Source organism: Stylophora pistillata, chromosome 2 (genome assembly GCF_964205215.1).
Source record: "Stylophora pistillata chromosome 2, jaStyPist1.2, whole genome shotgun sequence".
In the NCBI taxonomy this organism is placed as follows: domain Eukaryota; kingdom Metazoa; phylum Cnidaria; class Anthozoa; order Scleractinia; family Pocilloporidae; genus Stylophora; species Stylophora pistillata.
In genome coordinates this window covers 22,638,238-22,661,591 of record NC_142520.1, presented here as the reverse complement: position 1 = coordinate 22,661,591, position 23,354 = coordinate 22,638,238, and the positions used below count along the sequence as shown (strand labels likewise).

The 23,354-nt window shown below is 37.6% G+C and overlaps 2 pseudogenes across 1 annotated transcript; one reads left to right on the top strand and one right to left on the bottom strand.

Annotated features, from left to right (window-relative positions):
- Nucleotides 1-1,944: 1,944 nt before the first annotated feature.
- Nucleotides 1,945-4,302, bottom strand: LOC148737822 (uncharacterized; annotated as a pseudogene). The gene is made up of 2 exons (XR_015996053.1): nucleotides 4,047-4,302; nucleotides 1,945-3,578 (listed from the first exon to the last, which is right to left on the bottom strand). The product of XR_015996053.1 is annotated as an uncharacterized LOC148737822 (transcript).
- A 2,955-nt stretch (nucleotides 4,303-7,257) lies between these two features.
- On the top strand, nucleotides 7,258-8,021 carry LOC148737821 (uncharacterized; annotated as a pseudogene).
- Nucleotides 8,022-23,354: the final 15,333 nt, after the last annotated feature.

The window sequence follows — 23,354 nt, the reverse complement described above, 5'->3', positions numbered from 1 at the left end:
ATTCGTACGTGTTGAAGCGAAAAAATATATGTAAATCGGCGATTGAAAAGTACTTCTTCGCAGATGTTGGCGATGTTGTGCAATGCCCGGGCTATTCTTGTAGTTTGCATCACGTTTGTGTTGTTTTGTGCAGTAGAGGCCGTGCAAAACGACGAAGAAAAGAAGGAAAACGGCGATGGCGGGAATTACAGTCACAAAGAATATCCGTCATTTCAGGCCCAAATAAACAAGTAATCTTTGAATCTATAAATTCCAAATTTGTCGTAAATTTATGAAGTTGCGCCCGATTTCATGTTCAGCAATTGATAAAAGTTCTACGTGTTTGTTGGCAGTAAACTTCCGTACGAATTGTGCAAATCTTCAAAACAAGAGGCTGACCGTGATGAAGAACTCGATCCAGAGGAAAGCTTAGGCAAAGAAAACTCCGTTTTAAGGATACTTATACAAAAAGTCGGACAGGAGTGCGGGATCCCTAGTGTAATAATAGATCATAGGCTGATCCAAGAATTCAAAACAAAGATCTGGCGATTAAATGAAGTATTAGGCAAAGCCAAAACTATGGAAGGCAATTGGGTGAAAAAACTCTTTTCTAAGTGGACAAAGGGTAAATTTTCAACTTGGAATTTTAAGATCTATTACTATGAATTGGACTGTGTTATGCTCCAAAACGAAAACAATAAATTGAGGGGACAGAAAAGAAAGCTTGAAGATGATCTTAAAGAGGAAAAGTGCAAGAAGGCCAAAGTTGAGCAGAAAATGAAAGAAGCTGTTGCTAAAAACAAACAAACTACTAGCAAATTTCAAAAGAAATTTAAAGGGCTTGTCCAGAAATTAATGAACTACAAAAAGATAAGAAATCAAGGGGTCCTGCCAAAAGTAAAACATTTCTAGACTCTAGCAAAAGGCATCAAACTAGAGTTCGAAAGCAAATGGTCACAGACTGAAACTTCATTTTTCATTACTTGGACTTCATAATCTTTTTGCCACTAAAGTTGAAATATTCCATGAGAACACTAAAGAGTATGAGACTCTCACATTGGTTGATAACAATAACATTCAAAACTCATCTCGAGCCGAGACAGTCACTGATGATGAGATTGATGACATAAATTTACTGCTGTACACAAAGGAACGATTTAATATATCAAATGAAGCATACCATGAACTTTCTATGATTCGCAAGGAACTACCTCAGTCATGGAAAGTCAAGGAGAGGATAAAAGCTTTAAATAGTAAATGGAATCTGTCAAGTACTCCCAATGATATTTGTGGGATTCAGCAGAGCATAGAGGAACGACTAGAAGTAAGGTTGCAGACTCTTATGAAAAATAGTCCTTCTAATGCTGCTTTCAAAGAAAATAAGATTCGAGTTAAACTTTCTGGGGATGATACCAAAATTGGCAAACGACTGCATGTCATCAATGTTACCTTCATTGTCCTTGATGAAGGAACATCGGCTCAGGTAGCTGGTGGCAATCATTTGATAGCTGTTATAAAGAAGCCTGAAAACTATGAAAAACTTTCCAAAGCATTGACAGACATCCGAAAAGATGTAGAATCTTTAAGACATTTGTCAGTGGGAACAGAGCAGTTTGAAATTGAGTGGTTCCTGGGAGGGGATTGGAAATTCCTTACATGTGTTTGCGGTCTTGGTGCTGCCCATGCTACATACCCCTGTATTTGGTGTAAATGTCCCTTATATGACAAATATGATGGAAGAAAAGAATGGTCTCTCACTGATGTCTCAAAAGGAGCACGTTCAATTGAAGAGATTCAACAACAAGTGAATACAAGGTCAAGAACAGTGGAGAAGTACAATTCTAAACATGCTCCACTTGTTCCCTCAATTCCCATTGATCATGTTGTCATAGATTCACTGCACCTTTTTCTTAGAATTTCTGACAACCTAATTAACCTCCTCATTCAAGAGCTGCGACGTCAAGATGCACTTGACAAAAACAAAACTTTTAATGATGGTTTTGAGAGATCAAAGTACAAGCACATGGCAGGCTGGGAGACCTATCTAAATGATACCCTCAAAATTCCATTCAACTGGTTTGTCTGTAAGGATTCAAAGAAATTGAAATGGCGGGATCTAACAGGCCCAGAGAAACAGAAATTAATTAGGAACATTAATTTCACTAGGGTTTTGCCCAATCACCAGAAATCTGATGAAATATCACAGTTGTGGAAACAGTTTCTAACAATTACAAACATGTTGAGTTCCACTATTCCTCAACGGAGCAAAGAAGAAATTCAGGAGGCATCAAAATCTTTTCTGAAACAGTTTTTGAAATTGTATCACACTAAGCATGTTACTCCCTACATGCATGCACTGGTATGGCATGTGCCTGAGTTTATACAAATGTATGGTACTATCAGCTCCTTCACTCAGCAAGGTCTAGAGAAACTTAATGACAAAACAAGAAAGGACTTCTTCAGATCTACCAATCAATGAGGAATGGATGTGTTAAAACAAATTGTGCAAAAAAGGAACAGAATTGAATATTTCGAGGATCTTGGCAGCCAAAGAGGCACAAGAAGTGTTACTTGTGGAAATTGTAATTTAGAGGGTCATAATATTAAGACCTGTTTATCCCCATGTAGCTCATGTGCATATAAACCATGTTGTTCTCCCTTACATGTGATCAAATCAAATAGCAAATGGGTTAAGAAATGTCAAAATGATAATATATTGGTTTAGAGATAGATGTTATGGAAGTACCTTAGTAAATTGTTGTTGTTGTTATGTCAAATAAATAATTTTGCAGCCCTACATTTTACACAATACAAACACTAACAAATTATTACAATCTGCTAGAAAAACTTGTCATAGATAAAGCTGAGATAGTGCCTATATCCCCTTGAGGAATAGGGATTATTGTTAGCAATGGGCAACAACTCATCCTCTTTGGTCAACATTAATGCATTACATGTTTGATACTGTCAGAAACATTGTGACTACTACTACTGTTAGGATGGGGGCGATTTCCACTCATTGCTGTTGTATTCAGCCTTCACACCATCCCCACGAACAAATGTAAAAATGACTTCCAAGTCACTTTCAGCGTGGCTTTCTACAAGAGTATCGCCGACATAGACAAACTCTCTCACAGGCTTTTTTTCATGAAGCCAAAATCTTACAGTTACAGGAATGACATAACAAAAGTCTCCATTTACATTTTGAATTCTCTCAAACCACTTACTACCAAGTAGATCGCATAAATGAGAGTTATCATCAACACAATGTACTTCCCGTCCTCTTGACTTTTTTACAAATCCAATATTCTGTGTGTTTTATAGATATCCATGTCAATCTGCATCTCAATTCGAACCTCCGGTGACTCCCTTTTGGTTGAAAATAGATTAAACTTTACTTCGCGGCCGAGGCGGTTGAATAAAGCTGAAGCCCTGTCAGACAAGGAATCTTCACTTGGTATGAATCGTGGTACCAAGCGAGCAAGACTACTTTTGTATCTGTCAACTAAGTCATCTCCACCTCTCCATTCATCAAAATCACTTGAATATCCAATAAAGTGAGTTTTCACTTTATTTTCTATTTTGTCTCGGTCAACAATCTGCAAAGAAAATATAATCTATATTTTAGGACTATTATGATCCACTTTGACAACATAACTTACGGTAATTTTTAGTACTTACTTGAAATGCTCACGGATAAAAAGTTCCTGAAACAAAATTATTTAAGATTTTTTCAGAAGGATCCCAGTTAAACCATGAGTATCTGAGGCGACGAAAATTCCCTTTTAGGTTAACTTGCTAAATATCAGTACTGTTATATTTACTTACATAGCGGCAAGAAAGATGGGCTAAATAACTCTCACTAGCTACGGTCAACTATGCTATCAGGTATTCTGAAGTTACTCCTTTCATGTTAAACCGAAAACTATGAAATTTGTAGATTCCTTTATCTCTTAATGGACTTATTTCTTTCGGAAGAAGTTAAAATTATTCAAAAGAAGTGTGGTTTTATACCGAATGTATTACGTTACGAGGAAATTTATCAACAAAGCAATCTCCCTACTTACCTCAATTGGATACATTTTCTCCTGATCAACTTTTTCCGGTTTTTTGGGACGTATCTTCTCGGCTTTGAGACGAATGTGGCTTTCTGTTCCGAGATAAAAACCTTCCACGGGACGAGTGCGCTTTTCAGCCGCCATTTTTTCTGTCTACTTTGTTCAGCCCTAGAGCCCGCTCATTCAAACTGCGCAGGAGCAGGACCAATTTTTCAGTCTGGAGCAAATGTCTCCCTCAAAGGGGTCATTTTCTGGAATGAAATTGGATTTTTCGTCGCTGATTTTCGATTCTCCAAATATTCTGGCGGCTTCTTTTAAACTTACAGTGCAATAATATTTATTTCATATTTATTTGTTGTTAGTGCAATAACTGTTAACGACTATTTAAAAATGTGTCATTTCCCTTAATTTCTCTCCAAGCGTCTATGAAATATTATCACGGCATACGCGAAATTTAGAAATTTTGTTCATCTGAAAAAAATGCTCAAGACTTTGGAGGGGGTACGTATCCCGTGTACTAGTCCTTCCTAAATCCAGACCCCCCATTATTGTGTCTCCGAACCACGTTTCTTTTGCTAAATGAAGTAACAAAATACCAGTGGTGAACACCTCAGCTCTCATTCTCTGCACATTATCACAAAATACAGAACGGTGTTAGATAACTTACAAACCCCCAAGGATTCTTTAAGGCCGTTATAGAGACATCCGGTTCCTTAAAACCGTACTTGAATTTGACAATTTAATGTTGTTTATATTTCCGTTAAACTGGATTAAGGGATGCGCTAAAATTAGGGTGCAATGGGGGTCTGGTGTGTTATTTCCATTTTGTCCTTTTCCTAAGTCTTCTAGTTAAAAATTGTTTTTTAAATCTGATAGAAATATCTAATGGACGAGGAAAGCGTGCAACATTGAACAGGAAGAAGCCCCTTTTTTTTAGAATTTTGAGGTTATAACCTCGGATATAAATACAAAGCAAGTAATAAAATAGCATAATTCAAAAGAAACTTTTATATGGTTTGCGACTTTGGCCGAATTTTTTCGTAGATCGAATGAAACTTAATTACTTAAGAGCGGCCATTCCTAAATATCGCCTGGAGGTGCTAGGTGTGCAATATGAAAAAATCGAAAACCCCCAAGCTTTGCCAGAATATAGGTCTGGACGAACTATTTTTTAACAAGATCCCTTAAGTTCCATTACATTTTTTTATTTTTACGGCATCGGCGGTAAAAATCGGTTTGGTGGCTCTCATGTCAGCTTCATTAGGTCCAGGCAACCCATCATTATTTGAACGTCGCTTGAGGATTAAAAAAAAACGGTAAATGTGACCAACGATTTTCTCGATAAAAAGAACACGTATTTACAAACAGTCTGAAATGTTACTTGTCCAATTTCGGCGCGAACTAAGTTTTTGGGAAATTTTTGTTATTTTCATTATTCCACTTATTTAGGGGAACAGAGAAAGGGGAAAATTGAGAGGGTAAAATCGCACCTTGGTGCCTGGCATGGGGTTATACCAAGTTAATCCAGCGAAGAACAAGGCTTCTTATTCACAAAAGTCCAATAACATTTTTGGGCTACTCAAGACTACGAAATGTTAGGACCCCAAACAAAGTAAGACAGAGGTCAAACTACACCATTCCGTGTCACGCAACTAGAGGTGAAAAATCAAGACGGCGCAAGTGGAAAAGACATCAGGCCGTTGTGGGGCAAAAATCGTTTCTACCCTGGATAGAAAGCTAATTTAGTTCAACTTTCGTTGTTGCTGTTGCTCAGGTCACCTGATATTTAAAATGTTAGCGGTTATTTTCCAAACAAAACAAGCCGAGATGCAAAATCGTCCTTATAATGTGGATACAATTTGAAACTGGTAACGATCCATAAAATCAATATGCTTGCCATATTTACACTTTAATTTGAGTATTGTTAATGAATTAGTACATACCACGCATTGGCGCCAAACATGGATTGTGCATTCGCTTCGCTGCTGCATCTATTAATTAATTAATTTGGTTAGGCAGGGGACTTTATAGAACCCACTCACGAGATTACTGTGATGTGGTCTGGCCTGTTTATTGCGAGTTGGGGGAGGGGGAATATTCAAATAAGTTTCCTTCGATTATTTTTAAACTGCTGATGCAGTCCGGCCAAAGTCCCCCGAAAAATGTTGTGATGCGCACTTGATCATATCCACATGTTGATTTGCGCAGTATAAATAATAAATTGTTAAAAATTATTAAATTATTATTCGCCTCACAAGCTACTGTAGTAAACTGCCCCCTGCTGCTCTCGGATTGCATTAGATGCAGACCCACAAGTCCTGGGCCACAATTGCAATAGCACGCATCTTTACCTAAAAACATTGGCATTCTTTCCTTATAATTCTTGTTCGCTTTTACCAAATGTTAATTTCTCACGCGGGTTATTTATATTCATCTTTTATAGCCATCTTTTTATCCTTTCTTTTTTTGTTCAAACTGATGTGTTCAGTGCGGGATCCAGTCTTTCCCGACAGTTACTTTTCTTCGGGAGAACTCTAACTAAAGACATCCTTTCGTTCGACAAAAAGCAGTCTCCTCTCCAAGAAAAGACAGAAGATATCGTTTAAGGAGAGGAGAAGTTGTATTCATTGACAACAAACGCCGATTTTTTTTTCTTTTAAGTTGAAGGATGCGTGGGTACTTTTCAGCGCCACTGCATGGTGTAGCAGTGCATACAGTATGGCAAGCGCATATTTATAGAGGAAACGCACTCGCTTCAATTCTCGACAAGGCAAAGATGCTTTCCATTGAAAAACACCAGGAAGGATATAGTGCACAGTCGTATATTGCTCGTTCTGAGATTGCAGAGTAAAGTGTTCAGGCGTTACCGCAGAGCTGGAGCTGGGCATTGCGATCTTCGAGAAAGGCTTTCCGTTTTAGTCCTGATCAGAAGAACTTGCTAGAACAGAAACTGAAAGTAGGAGGACACACTGCACTTAAAGCAGATCCGGCACAGGTGGCTCAAGATAAGGGGCATGGAAATCATGAATACGGAGCCGGAGATCAGTCATTGTAGATGAATTCCTAGCACCCAAGCAAATGATGGTCGGTTGCCTAGGGTATTCCTCCCGCAACTCTGATTCGCGCTGGTGCAGAAATAATCAGCAGCAGTTGGCACGAAAAGTAAACGCCTATTCAAAAATGGCGGCAAATAATGACAGCGCGAGCACATCAAACAAACTATGTTTAAGGCACTTCGGCATAGACGATGAAACAGAGAGAGAAGATCGGTTTTGAAATACCAACTCCGTAGAGATGAAGCTTTCTGCGGAGAAACAATGGTTAAGGAGGGTTCGTTTTGCAGAAAATAACCCCAACTACGGGATGAGAGACCTTGATCCCGTGTTAGAGGAACTCACTGGCAACAAGCTGGAGCCCGCGGTTCCCCTGGTGAATGGCTTTCATAAGAAAATCGGGCTCTCTATTGATGTGAAGCTCGCTCGCACTAGAATGACCGATCTTATGACGCCCATCATTCTATTTATGCCATTTCAAATCTCTAAGCACTATCTGGGTTTTTAGTATAAGGCTACGGGGGAAGCGCGAAAACAACAAAGAATGGTAAGAGAATCACGCTCAATTGCCAAACTGAAGGCTCGACACGGCATAGAAAATTTGGTCTCAAGCGAGATTTAAGGGAGAGAACTTTCTCAAGAAGCGGCACTTTGAGAATATTCCTGAGGATCGTCGCGTGCTTCAAAGTTACAGCGGCAGGTTAATTGTTGTTGTCACGCAAACAACGCCGCTTCAAACGATTTACTCAGTAAAACAACAAAAGGTAACAACCACATTTTACGTGCAGCGCTATGATCGAGAAGCTTTTGCAACGGACTCAAATTTACAAAAGCTATTGAATTTGAATACGTTCTGGCTTGACAGTTAATTAGCTAACAGCATAATTTGCTAATGTTTTGTTAGACCTTGTCACGAAACTTCATATAGCAAAAGAATGGCAACCCTGAATGTAATCTGAAACAAAGTTCTGAAGAAAATATGTTTTTAATACAAGCATATCTTTTAAAATTTAATCCTCATCCCCTCTAGACAGAAATACACTGGAGTAAATAGATAGAAGTATGGATTTACCTAAACATAACAGCTAAAAGCTTGTTTATTATTTCACTTATGATGTCTGATTCATTTATGAAATTATCCTACCAGTATAGAGAATTACTCCTTTTAAATACAAATTTCATTTATCTATGTATACTTCATCCTGCTCTTAAAAATATCAAGCTGCAACCTTGTGTACCTTTTATTTAAGACAAATCCATTACTAAAACAAATGCATTGTGCCAACATAACAACCAAAATGCTGAGTCATTAGTTATTAACCCTTTGACCCCTAACAGTGACCAGCATCTAATTTCTTCTTACAACATTAGCCCCAAATTAAACAAAGTCACAAGAATAAGATAATATTTACGAAAATATTCAAATTATTGAAATACTATAAACGTACCAGAACAGAACAACGAAATCATCGAAGATGTAGAGAGTTGAGATTGGCTGTAATAGATCGACTCAATACAATTTTCAACGCTCGCGGAAAAAGGGAAAAATAAAAAAACCTTCCTCCGTATTTCCAAAAAAAAAGATGGAGAGCTTAGAGTCGTTATTTCGTGCTTTGCAACTCAATTTTGCAAATCAACATGGTTCTGGTACTGACGACGAAAGTATCATTTAACCGTCTATCGTAAGTTGGCCGTACCGTACCGTACCGTAAAAGCTAACACCTCATTGAGACAATCCTAAAAATGGGCCTTCGTTTTGAGTGGTGAAGCGATTTTCACCCGGATCGAAAAACTCAGTTATGCACATTTCAGTTTAAAAAGCCAATGAGGTTTTGATTAATTTTAGAGCAGGAATGATTTATGGGCAAAGTTTTAACGAAATCGATTGTTGGACTCGAAATGCCCCGGACCACGTCTTCTAAGTGGGTGGATTGTACATCTTAATAAAGCCGCACCAACACTTAAAACTAGGAAATTCTAAAAAAATTCATTAGTTCAGAAAAATTTGTTCGCCACACACATCATCATAGGAAACATGTGAAAGACGGTTGTAAATTAATTTCGAAAATTGCGAAAAAATTATATCTCCTTACATTACAGAATGGCAAAGAAAAACTATCCTTTCCACAGGGTTAAGCCTTTAACCTTGCATTATTGCGCTGCACCTTATTACCAAAAATTGATACGCTATTTTAAATGCTCCTTGACAAAATGACTGTGTTCTCAGTTCATTTCTTAGTGCTAAAGGAAATGCCACCAAAGAAAGCACGAACGCCATGTGGATTCTCAAAAATAGGATTGGCCTATGGCTAATATATGTTACATGGGTAGATTTCTGATAGATCGGCTACACGCGATCAACGAAGTTTAATAATGCAGTGGACACGTTTGGCCCAAAATATGAATCTCTTGCAGTATCAGTAGCTTTGCTTTTTACCAAAAACATATCTCACCACTTGAAGGTATTGATGATAACGATAATGCATTTATATCAGCAATGAAGCTGAACGCTCGTTACACAAATTAACTGCCATCATTTTTTGACAGGACGTTGGATAACAACCAGTTGGAGGACTTACCAAAAGAGATATTCATGAACAATACCAACCTAAGACTTCTGTAAGTCAAAAGTGAAGACTATTCCTCCTAGTTTTAATCCTACAGGCAATGTAAAAGGACAATGCACAGGGAAAAAAAAAGACTTGAAGACTTAGTTGTAACAGTTACTACATTGAAATGATCAGACACACTCACCAAATTTAATATAAGAATGTTGTATTGTTTAAAATAGAATATTGATACATAAGGCCACACTTTGTAGTCGCGTCGTCAATCAGACAATAGTTATGATATATGTTTATCAACCCAGTCCACAGGTTCTTAGCCTAGTTACTCTTCGAGTTTTAGGGCGGGAGGAAGAAGGCGGGAAGCAAAGTTGCGTAGCCACTGGAGGCTTATTTCTTCCATCCTAGGGGGAAGGAAACTGGTTTTTTAGAAATTTGAGGTTATAACCTCGGATATAAATACAAAGAAAGTAATAAAATAGCATCATTCAAAACAAACTTTTACATGGTGAGCGACTTTGCCCGAAAGTTTTCGTAGATCAGGTTAAACTGAATTACTTAAGAGCGGCCATCCCTAAATATCGCCTGGAGATGTGGAACATGAAAAAATCGAAAATCCCCAAGCTTTGTCAGAATATAGGTCTGGATGAACTATTTTTAGACAAAATGCTTAAGTTCCATTGCATTTTTATTTTACGCCAGAACGACGGTAAAATCGGTTCGGTGGCTCTTACGTCAGCCTTTCTAGATCCAGACAACCCATTATTTGAACGTCGCTTGAGAATAATAATAAAAAAAGCGGTAAATGTGACCAACGATTCTCTCAATAGAAAGAACACGTATTTACGAACAGTCGGAAGTGTTATCTGTCCAATTCCGTCGCGAACTAAGTTTTTGGGCAATTTTTGTTATTTTCCTTATTCCACTTATTTAGGCGGACAAAGAAGTAGCAAAATTGAGAGGGTAAAATCGCACCTTGGTACGCGTGGCATGGGGTTATACCAATGAAATTTTTGGGCTTCTCAAGACTATGAAATTTTACGACCCCAAACAAAAGTAACACAGAGGTCAAAATATGCCATTCCTTGTCACGCAATTGGAGGTGAAAAATCAACAATGCGCAAGTTGAAAAGACATCAGGCCGTTGTGGGACGAAATATCAGCGACCTTAAGATTCGAGGACGGGAGAATCTAGTACGAGTGCCGGAAGCGAGATTTTACGTCCGGTCATGCGCAGAATGTGCGATAAGCTCGTCATCTTCCCGTCGCGTTGCGTCTACTACGAGAGTTGAGGTGTTTTGCCGTAGTGGCTACTACGAAGGAAATTTTGTGTTAAATTCTGCTAGTTTTTGGATCTTTTTAAAGTTTTGTATAACCTTAAGTCTTTATATAATAATATTGTGTCTAAAAGTGCAGCCAAAATACACTTTTAACGCGAAAAAGTTACAAATATGGATAACGTGGCTGGTACGACAAGCAACCAGGTGCAGGATCAAGGCGGGAAGAAACCATCGCAGCGAAAATCTTCGTAAGTATTTACAATAGGCGTTCAAATAGCGCATTTCAAAATGCCATTTCATCCTAGTATTGATCGTTTTAATACAATCCCTTGAGACATTACAAGGACAAAAGATTGGCGCTCATGAGGTGCATTTAACTGCTGCGAACATTTAAAAGGATAAAATCTACGAAGGATTCATTTTGGTTGACTAAGTGATTTTTGTAAATGTTTACAGAATGCTATGGTCGGATGAGCATTGTATGCTTCTTTGCCGTGAAATCTTGGCTGTGGACCCGTGCACTGGCACAAGGAAGGGGTCGATCCAAAGAGGGGCGAATTGAAAGGCTATCGCCCACAATTTGATGGCGATCGAGAAACCGAAATTCACAGTAGATGCGCGGGCTGTCCGCGAAAAGTACGCTTATTTGGCAGGTAAACTTCGGAACGAGTTAAAAGAAGAGGAAAAAGCAAGCGGAATCGCCACAAAAATGACTGAAGTCGAAGAGGCATTTCAGGAAACTATTGAGATTGAAGATAAAGCTGAAAGAGCACTAAAAGATGGTTCAAACGAGAAGAAAAATGAAAGTGCAGATAGAGCACAGGCAGAAACCATGAGGAAAAGAGCAATGGAATCACTCGGCGAGAGCCTTGGGAAGAAGGGAGATAATGCAGAGAATGGAAATAAAAAGCAGAAAAGGAGATCGAATGGCAGTGACACTCTTATGTTTTTAAAAGAAAAAAGTGAAATGATGCATGAGATGAAAAAACAGGAAATGGAATTAAAGAAAAAAGAGATTGAGCTGCAAGACAAAAAACACGATGATTTTCTTAGAGTTATGCTTGCCCAGCAGCAGCAGTTGCAGCAGCAACAACAAGACTTTCAGGCCATGATGCTAGCCATGATGAATAAGCTGACACAAAAGTAAACATCTACCATGGTAACACAGTATGAACATTTGAATGAATATTTTATTTGCAAGGATGATTTTAAAGTTTGGTTTTAAAAAATTCAAAATATATTTATATCTCTATAAATTATTATTTTCAAGTTCATATCAAGGGATGATATGTCAAATAGATCATGATCAGAGTGACAATCAACGACAATTTGTTCACATATGTTGTGGTTCTTGTTCAGAAAAAATAACCTTTACCCCAAGCAATTTGCAAGGATATTTCTACCGCCAGAGTTGAGTTGATTTAAAAGATTTAAAAAGTTTTAAACACAAAAGTTTTGTAATTTGAGTTAGTGTTTATGAAAATAGTTGAAAAACCTCTCATTACAAAATGCAAGCAATTTCCAAGAACATTCTTTATGGAAGAGATAAACTTAAAATTTTTCAATATGGCAAATTAGTACAAGAATTTTTTTTTTTAAGAGACCAGTCATCATTTGTAAAATATACTGGGTCTGGAAGGTAATTTACAAAAGTTTAAACATTTTCATGGCCTGTTTTGTTCAGCACATAAAATTTTGATACCCGTCCAAATATTTGTGAATTATATATTACTATGACTTGTTTTCCCACTAAAATTTCACAGTCCATAAAGAGGAAGAGGAAAAATTTTGTGACCCAGTACATTCCACAAATAATGAACACTCCCTAAGAAAAATATAGTTACTGTTTTCTGTGATGTCTTCAATTAAACTACTTTATTTACATGACAGAGAAGAGGCAGGTCGTTTTTCTCAACGCGAAACTCGGCTTTGCACTCGGCCGGATCGATAAGATCTAAGTCGAACTTTTCAACATCGTGGTACGGGAAATTTGGATTTTTCGACGTATGAAGGTCGAACAGCATCAAAAATTCCTCTTCTTCTATCAAATCATCATCTAATGCAAGCAAAAGAGCATCTCTCGTTCGTTGAAAGGTCGCCATAATTACTCTCCGTAGTCGTTGTGTTTCAGACTAACCTTGAAGAGGAGTCGAGCAATAACGAACGACGTACTCGTTCCAGTCTTAACACGGTTCAAGCTCCCCGTCGTAGATCTCCCGTCGTCGTATCTTAAGGTCCCTATCGTTTCTACACTGGATAGAAAGCTAATTTAGTTCAACTTTTGCTGTTTCTGTCGCTCAGGTTACCTGATATTTAAAACGGTAGCAGTTATTTTCCAAACAAAACAAGCCAAAATTTAAAATCGTTCTGTACCATGCGGATACAATTTGAAACTGGTAACGAACCATAAAATCAACATGTTTGCCAAATTTACATTTTAATTTGATTATTGTTAATGCACATACCATGCATTAGCGCCAAACATGGGTTGTGCAGAAGTCACTGCCGTTAACTGCCCCCTGCTGCTCTCCGATTGCATGGCATTCGGAGCCACAAGTCCTGGGCCACAACTGATTGCAATAGCACGCGTCGTTAACACAAACACAAGCATTCTTTCCTTATAATTCTTGCTCACTTTTACCAAATGTTAATTTCTCACGCGCGTTATTTATAGTCATCTTTTATAGCCATCTTTTTACCCTTGTTTTTTGTTATTCAAACTTATGAGTTCAGTGAGGGATTCAGTCTTTCCCGAAAGTTACTTTTCTTCTGGAGAATTCTAAGACATCTTTTTGTTTGACAAAAAAGCAGTCTCCTCTTCAAGAAAAGACAGAAGACATCGTTTAAGAACAGAAGTTGCATCCATTGCCAAAAAACACGCCGACCATTTTTTCTTTTTAAGTTGAAGGATGCGTGAGTACTTTTCAGCACCACTGCAAAGTGTTGCGGCGTTTACAGTACGGCAAGTGCATACTTACAGAGGAAAGGCAATCGCTTTTCGACAAGGCAAAGATGCCTTTGAAAAACATCAGGAAGGATCTAGTGCAAAGAGCTATATTGCCAGTTCTGAGATTGCAAAGTAAAGAATTCAGGCGTTACCGCAAAGCGAGGCATTGCGATCTTCGAAAAAGGCTTCCCATTTTAGTGCTAAGCAGAGGGCCTTCCTAGAAGACAAATCTAAAATAGGAGAACACACTGGAATCATAGTAGATCCGGTAGAGGTGGCTCAGGATATGGGGCATGGAAATCATGAATATTGAGCCGCAGATCAGTCATTGTAGATGAATTCCTAGCACCCAAGCAAATGATGGTCAGTTGCCAAGGGTTTTCCTCCCGCAACTCTGATCCGCGCTGGTGCAGAAAGTGTCAGCGGCTGTTGGCACGAAAAGTAAAGGCCACTTGAAAAGTGGCAGCAAATAATGACAGCTAGAACACATCAAACAAACTATGTTTAAGGCTCCGACGAAGGGCTAACGCTCGAAACATCAGCTTTTGTAATCGTTACGGTGGCCAATTTACCACTTCAACTTTGTTGATACATCCAAATTATATATGTTTAAGGTATTTCGGCATGGAGGATGAAACAGAGAGAGGAGACCGATTTTGGAGTACCAAGATGACATTTTCTGCGTAAGGAGGGTTCGTTTTGCAGAAAATAAACCCAACTATGGGATGAGAGACCAAGAATGGTGAGAAAATCAGGTTCAGTTTCCAAAGGCTCGACATAGCTGAGAAATTTGGTCTCCGACGAGATTTAAGAGAGAGAATTTTCTCAAGAAGCGGCACATCGAGAAAATTCCTGAGGATGGTCGCGTGCTTTAAAGTTACAGCGGCGAGTCAATTATTGTTGTCACGCAAACTACGCCGCTTCAAATTATTTATTCAGTAAAACATCAAAGGGTAACAACCTCATTTTACGTGCTGCGTTATGATCGAGAAGGAGTTGGAAAAGACTCAAATTTACAAAAGCTATTGAATTTGAATACGATCTAGCGTCACAATTACTTGGGTAACAACAAGACTTGCTAATGTTTAATAAGACCTTGTCACGAAACTTTCATATAGCAAAAGAATGACAATCCTGAATGTAATCTGAAACAAAGTTCTGACGGAAATATGTTTATTAATACAAGCATATATTTTAAAATTTAATTTTTATTTCTTGTAGAAAGAAATACACTGGAGTAAATAAATAGAAGTATGGTTTTACCTAAACATAACAGCTAAAAGCTTGTTTATTACTTGACTAACAATGATGTCTGATTCACCTATGCAATTATCCTATCAGTATAGAGAATTACTCCTTTTAAATACAAATTTCATTTACCTATGTATACTTCATCCTGTTCTTAAAACTATCAAGCTGCAACCTTTTGTAGCTTTTATTTAAGACAAATCCATTACTAAAACAAATGCATGGTGTCAACATAACAAGCAAAATGCTGAGTCATTAGTTATTAACCCTTTGACCCCTAACAGTGACCAGCATCTAATTTCTTCTTACAATATTAACCCCAAATTAAACATAAAGTCACAAGAATGAAGGAAATAGTTACTAACTAGAGAATCTCTTGATTGTTAAACAAATTCTCCCTGTCAGCACCTCGGAAAATGTATTGAGAACAGTGTGGAGAATATTCATACTGTTGTTAGCATGTAAAGGGTTTAGTGGTCAAACCTTTGTGTACAAAATTCCATAAATACATTAGAGCAGAAACCCTGCCTCTAAAATGGAAGTCAGATAAAAAAAAAATGGGTTTATGAAGTTTTCTATGTAATATATCAGTGCGCACCAACTGATATCAGTGACAAAAGTACTTATGCGTTCCGACAGGTTTAACCTGTCTAGCAAAAATAGCTACATTGAACAGTTTTGCACCAGTTTTAAAACTTTTTTCTTATAAAGTAGGCATATTATCACTCACATTACTGGTACAAAGAATTTGTTGAGAGCTTAGTTATCATTCTCACAGCAAGTATGTCTTATTGTGCACCAACTTGACGAAGAAAAATAAAATTCAAATGAATTATTTTAGGAGATCTAAACTGTTGAATAAAAAATTAATCAACTACCCTTCTCCAGACAATGCACCTTCAATTTCCTTATTACCTGCAGTGCTTAGTCCTCTTCTATGTAAAGCTTCCTTTAAACCAGGTACTGTCATCAAAGTTGGATTGATAGCTACACTTCTTACCTCAGTGGTATTGCAGAACTTCAGATGAGACCACAGTCATAAGTTGTCAGCAAAGCGATTATTGCACTGTTTATAGACAATGGGTTTTAGTGCACACAACACTGATTCTGTCACGGTTCTGCTGCTTGAACAAGTCACATGGTCAATATTAGACAAACAAACTTGACAACTGAGAAAATCATTTTCTTTATTTCCACCACAATTGCAAACAAATGATTGGTAACAGTGTGGGGGAGAACGTGATTGATAGTGTGAGGTATAAGAAGAGGGCATTGGTTGATGTTCTGGGAGGTAAAATCAGCAAAAATAATTACTTCTCATTACTTGCCACCATTTACCTGTGGCAGTGCTTACATTTGACCGTTTAGTTCAGGTCAAATCTTCCTTCACTCCAGAGAGTTTGGCCTCTTTAGCCTGCAAAGAGACAATGCCACAACCCACCTTATACCTCGTAAACAGCAAATTAGCATGATAGGGAACGGCATATCCAACTGTCCATGTTGTGACATTAACACTGGATGAAAAAAACAAAGACATGAAGTTAAAATACATACTACACGTTTCTTTCAGTTCTGCAACTTGAGCAGAATTGGTCTCTATTCTAGTAACCCCCCCCCCCTGCATCCCTCAGAAGTTTAATCCATCCTGCTAAGAGCCAGTCATTAGATTGTTTGTGCCTCTGTTTCATCTTCATTTCTTAAGTGTCAACTAAACGATAGTAATATCGAGCCAATGAAATGGCTTGATTGCCAACAAGCTTAACTGGTAACTTGATATACCTGTTAGCTTCATTACTAAAATTTTCTTTCACTCTTGAAACCAAGTATCCCATTCCACACCCCCTAACCTGATACAAGCCTTACATGAGGAAAATCTGTCTTCTGCAAGTATTGTTTTAGGTCCTCCTCTTATTTCTGCAACATCCCCTGCTTCGTAGCACGCTCCCCAACACTGTCTATACCAGAAACCCTCAAAAGAGTCTTTGGGGTGGTCCCTCTTTAACATCTCTATCTCTATTCCCCATAGGTGCTCCCAGAAGAGAAACGAAAGGATCAAACTTTCCTCTTCTCACTGCCTCTAAGTATAGGAGATCAAAATAAAATGCTGCAAGGCATTGATCTCACAATGCATGGGTTCTGGCCTTAACCTGTCTGCAAAATGCCCAATCCTAGGGAGACATAACTGTCAGATGCCGTTTTAAATCGTGAACTGTAACTTTCTGGAATCTCTATTTTTTTTCTGAAAGATTTCGGGGAAGAGAGGCAAGAAAGCTGTTTACCTTTTCAGCATTAGAGATTCTCATCTCCATAGTGTAAGGCTTCCAGGTGTCATCTTTACCCATTCCAATGCTACCCCCCCTCCCCCATAGTGTTTAAATCTCCTTTATGAACATTTGCATTTGGGGAAGGATATGTAGTTGCCTGGTTAAGTTCATTGGCAGCCCAGCTCTGCCAGAGCATGTCTGTTCCTGGCTGAAACTCGATAGTGCACTCTTTATCACAAACAGTCAAAACATTATCTTCCAACATTTTCATCTCTTCAGGGTGCTGCTTCCAGAGATAATACATTATTTGATGTGTCTCTTTTACACTTACACAGTGGAGGAGATACTGGAAGTGTCTATTTCGTACCTGATCACCAAAGTTCCAGCACACCATACTTCCAATTAACATTATCAGCTCATTTGATTAAGAAGCTCCATTATTTTAGAACTGAATAATTAAATGATTTTCCCTTTCACTGCACCAGATAAGTTTACAATAATTATGTGTTTAATAACGTTTATTGGCATGAAAATGGTGGGGGACTTATACGGAAGGTTTTTAACTTGGGAACAATTATTAAGAGAATATGACAAGACACTTATCAGTTGTTGGGTCAGGTGACACGTCCAGACATATTCGAGAGAAATAAAAAAGGGATTATGAGACGAGATTTTGTTGGATAGTGGTTCGTTTCTGAGCAACTGTCATGAGCTGATACGAGCTCCTCCTTGCTTATAACAGAAAGCCCCGTTTCCAGAATAAGACATAAAATCAATTCTGATATTATTTCCCTCGCTGCGGATTCTAAGCATTCTGTGCAAGAATTGGTAAAAACGTGGAAGGAATGTGGGGCCCTAGTCCAACATCTACCTATTGAAATCAATATGACGCAATTTAATAACGCTTTAATTATATTACGACGAAATATGTATGTAGAAAATACTTGAGTCCTGCAACGCTACAAGAAGTAAGGTGTCTACTTTGTATGTTAAAAAGAGAATCATTATAAACTGAACAAACTTATAGTCATGAGAAGAATATAATGGGTATATAGGAGATATTGTTTAAATACATATTCAGTAGTCAACTTCAATTCAAGTTCACCTCAGCCCATTTGACCAGGAAATTGCAAGGGAAGGGTTTATTTCAGTGTAAAGCGTTCCCTTGTTACCAACATTTCTCCTTAAAGTTAGCCTCAGCCCACCCCCACACCCTCCCCCACTCCATCCATCCCTATCGTACACAGGGATACCGACAAAGATGTTCCTTGTTGATGTTGTCTGTTTGTTATTTTTTTTTGCTTGTTCCTTCTGTTTCTCTGTTTGTTTTTTTGTTTTGTCTCTTCAATTGTACACAGAGATGCCAAGACTATTACCTGCCGTGTTTTTGCTTTTAGGTCTTTTGTCACCTTAAAGGTCTTACTTAATCGATGGTTTAAAATGTTTTCTTGTTATAGGTTTCTCGACGAAAACCAGCTGAAGAATTTGTCTTCAGGAATTTTTAGAAACAACCATCTTCTGGGGGCTCTGTAAGTAGAGAATGCCACTGTACCTATTAACAGTGTAATGCGAGACACTCGTGAGAAAACCTGAAGAACCAACCGATATATTTTTGTGAATGTAGCTCTGACTTGAGTTTATTCATGCTGGTTCGGATAAAAATTTTGCACTTTTATGGAATTCCTTAATTAATTGTAAATACCTCAAAGCATAAACTGCAACCAAAATCGCATGGACTTGTAATGAACTTTATCAACATAGTTGTGCGGACTATTGCATGGAGAGTTCAATTTCAGCGAAAATGGAGACCGCGCGTTTGATGCGTCAATGAATGCGCTAATTGAATCAGGTTTCTAAGTAAAAGGGTGCAAGAACCTACATTATACGAATAAAGAAGAGTTCGGTGTTCATCATCAGACCACGAATTGGTCTGAGTGCAAAAAATAAGGGAAGACGATTAAAACGAAGGAGACAGGAACAGAAAGGCAAAATAATAACAATAGTCGTATATGAGAACGATCCTTCGCAGTAAAGCACTATTTGAGCAATAGTGAAAATCAGACCTGAAAAAATTTCAGGCCTGTACGGGATTCGAACCACTGACCTCTGCGATACTAGTGCAGCGCTCTACCAATTGAGCTAACAAGCCAACTGGGAGCAGGCCATCAAATTAATTCGATATGAACCCGTAGATGATAAATCAAACAACAACAAACATATGAAACATATGTGTGAACTGCGGTTATGAGACGTATATGAGAACGATCCTTCGCAGTAAAGCACTATTTGAGCAATAGTGAAAATCAGACCTGAACAAAATTTCAGGCCTGTACGGGATTCGAACCACTGACCGTAGCGCCTCGTTGGCTATCTATCATCTCATATCCAACAAGCTCGAGTGGAATAATTGTTTTATTAAAAACGTTAAATTAAATTATTAAATTTTATTAAATCTTTAGCTCCCTTTTAATTTTAAGCTGACACGTACGCTTGCCATATTTGTAGATTATGGTATATTGGCTGATATACCATAATGGCTAAGCCAATAAAAAGTCTTGAATTGCATTATCCAATGATCTAGTTTTTAATAAATATATATATATATATATATATATATATATCAAAACACCGAATGGTGGCTTGTTTTTAGTTTGAAGTAATTCATTTTGTTCGGCCAAAAAGTAAAAGCATGTCAACCAAAAAGTTGAAAACGGCCTCGCTTTGGATCGATAGTTTCGGGGTATCGTTAAACCCGCAGAACTAAAAAACGACATGATTAGTAGGCCTTTCCCTGCGGCGAACGCGGTAAAGTTCTTAAGCGAAACGGGGTACAAAGGGCAAACAAATCAAAACAGAAGGCGCATACAATTTGGTGTTAGGATCCGACATACGCTTATGGGGAGCCTTCGGCATTTGTCTTCAATCAATAAAAATGAAAAGTGTCTGTATGTATCGAGAACAAGCTATGCCTGTAGAGTTTAATTGCATGGAAACTTGAAATTCCTATTTAGCCATTTATTAATTCGAAAAAGACACCTTGTTGCATGCATAATTAAATACCACGGTAATTCCAAAATAACAGATTAGACAAGGGAAATTAAGCATAGAAGAGAGCTAGTATGGAGAGATGGGATAAAAAACCATTGTCGGGAAGGAAACCATTCAGACAATTAAAGAACACAGTTATAGATTGGAATTGGGTGACTATAACGAAAGAGTCCCATTGACAGCGGGCTTGAACCCAGACCACCGTATCCAGTACTCTCATTGCTCGCTAACGCTAACCCTATAAGAGAGTCTTGGAAATATCGTATTATATATATATATAAGTATGTTATATTATATATATTATATATATATATATGTAATGGTCAAGAGGCCAACTCCAATGTAGCTTTGTTGGTTTAATAGCTCGACGTTTCGACCGTCTCGGTTTTCTTCAGGAGCATACTAATTACATGAGCAATATTCAGATTTAAAATTCGTGTCAACAGTAAACATGTCATGACGTAATAATATAAAAATAGAATAGATAACAGCGAAACGTGTCATGGTGTCTAAAATAGATAAACTAAAGTAGTTATAATTCATGTAGTAAGCAATGTGACATACCTGATTGAATGCAGCAAATGTAACGATCAGTACGTAGGCGAGACAGGTCACCCAATTCACCACCGTGGCAATCAACACCGTAGCGACATCAAGGGTGGACATAAAAACATACCCTCTGTCAGACATTTTAAGAACTGTGGAGTCGACCATCTTAAACTTACGGTCATTGAAAAAGTTAGAAGTCAAAATCAAGAAATCAGAAAAGCAAGAGAAAATTATTGGATATTAAGACTCAATCCTACTATCAATAAGCTTACTACATGAATTATAACTACTTTAGTTTATCTATTTTAGACAACATGACACGTTTCGCTGTTATCTATTCTATTTTTATATTATTACGTCATGACATTTTTACTGTTGACACGAATTTTAAATTTGAATATTGCTCATGTAATTAGTATGCTCCTGAAGAAGACCGAGACGGTCGAAACGTCGAGCTATTAAACCAACAAAGCTACATTGGAGTTGGCCTCTTGACCATTACATTTCTGCTCTTATTTACGTTATTTCAAGAGCCCACGATCGCTTCAGTGATCCTCCAGGCAGCGCGTTTGAGACTGATCAGCATTGTTTGTGGGACCCCTTAGAAGCTTCTACTTATATATATATATATATATATATATATATATATATATATATATATATATTTCGGCGAGTAATTACCTCTCTTTGTTAGAGTTTTCTAGCTTTAAAGATCTTAAAATAACCCAACAATTAATTAGTTATAAATGCACTTGTAACTCATTTTGTTTTTGTTGCATTTGTAGTTTATTGTCCGGGAACCCGTTGAAGGAATTGCCGTCAGATATTTTCAGTACAAATACTGAGTTGCAGTTTCTGTAAGTTGGGTTAGACTATTCTAAGACACTATAAGAGTAGCAATAAAGAGTTAAAGTACCTATTTTCCTTTATAGCTTATAATTCGCTGACGCTTCTACTTTTAAGATACGATAACTTGATATGGGAAATTATATTACATGTAGGAGGCCTTGTTCAAAAGAATGATTGTGCCAGCAAATTCATGTTAAAATCCGTAGATCAGAAATTTCAAGAACAGCTTCAAGAAGAATTCGTATGAGGAGGAAGGAACTCCCGACTATGAACTGAACAGTTGGCAAAGGCTTCGTTCATTACCTTTCAGTTGTACTTTAAGAAATCATGCGATCACAAACAAAACTGGAATGATCGTTTGTTAAAGGACCATAAGTAAAGCAATGCGATAAAAGACAAAACAAAAGGAAGGAATAAATAAATAAATAGAAAACAAAAACAAAAACAGACATGCAAATCCCTTAATTTACCTAAAGCTACCATAACAAAAGTTATTATCCTATGTCTATAGATTTGACTTATTGCTGAAGTTTTTGACCCTATGTGGATATGGATTAACGACCCTTTGGTTTCCTTTTTTTCCTTTTTTAATTGAAAACTGATAATTTTAGGGGCGAAAAGAATGACCCTGCAATGAAAATTTTCCTGATTAGTAATCTCAGTCTTTACTCAGAAAAAGACCAAACATTATTGGCACCATTAGAGTGAGGAGTATACAGCTAGGCCACTAGGAACTGGATGTTCAACATCTCAGGTTCTTTGTGAGAGTTTACTGTCGATAAATATGCATGGAGATTCGCTTGCTTGCTGCTGGCATTTCCTATACAATGTTAAACATCAAAAAGTTAGAAAAAAGTAACGGAAAGTGAATGCTTAAAAAAGGCTACGTTCCTTTAAAGAGCAATGTTTTGATAAGGTTATAGCGTCCTTCTCTTTTTTTTTTTTTTTATTTTTTTCCTTAAAACGAGCTTCCAACGATAAGAATTGCCCGGTTATTTCTCAAAAGCTGCGATCATTCTTTTAACAGTTAACCAGAGGTTTTCATAGAAACATTGTGACCTCTTTAAAAAAATATCTTCTGCTTCTTACGCCTGCCAATCCTGGTTTTGGTGGCCTCTATTTTTATTACTGAATTGCAATTAGTATTTCAAGAAACACAAAATGATTCAAAATTCAGCTACTTCATCGAAAAGTATCTCCTATCCTATATATCCAAATATATAAATGACTTTAAACTAAGAAGACTGAATGCTTAAAAAGAAATCAGAGCTACTATCATGAATACAGCTGCACCTGTTTGGTATGACGATTGAATTCAGTAAAGCAGATAGAATAGTCGGGCATATGTCGTAAAATGAAAACATCACAAGTCGAGGCTATTTCCGAGACACCATATAGGAAAAGGGCTCGGGGAGACCGAGTAACATCTAAAGAAGAACCGCCTGAAAAACATCTGTTTCAGGTCGTTAATTGTTGGAATGGGGCCAGAAAATTCACATCAGACTGTTTCAAATA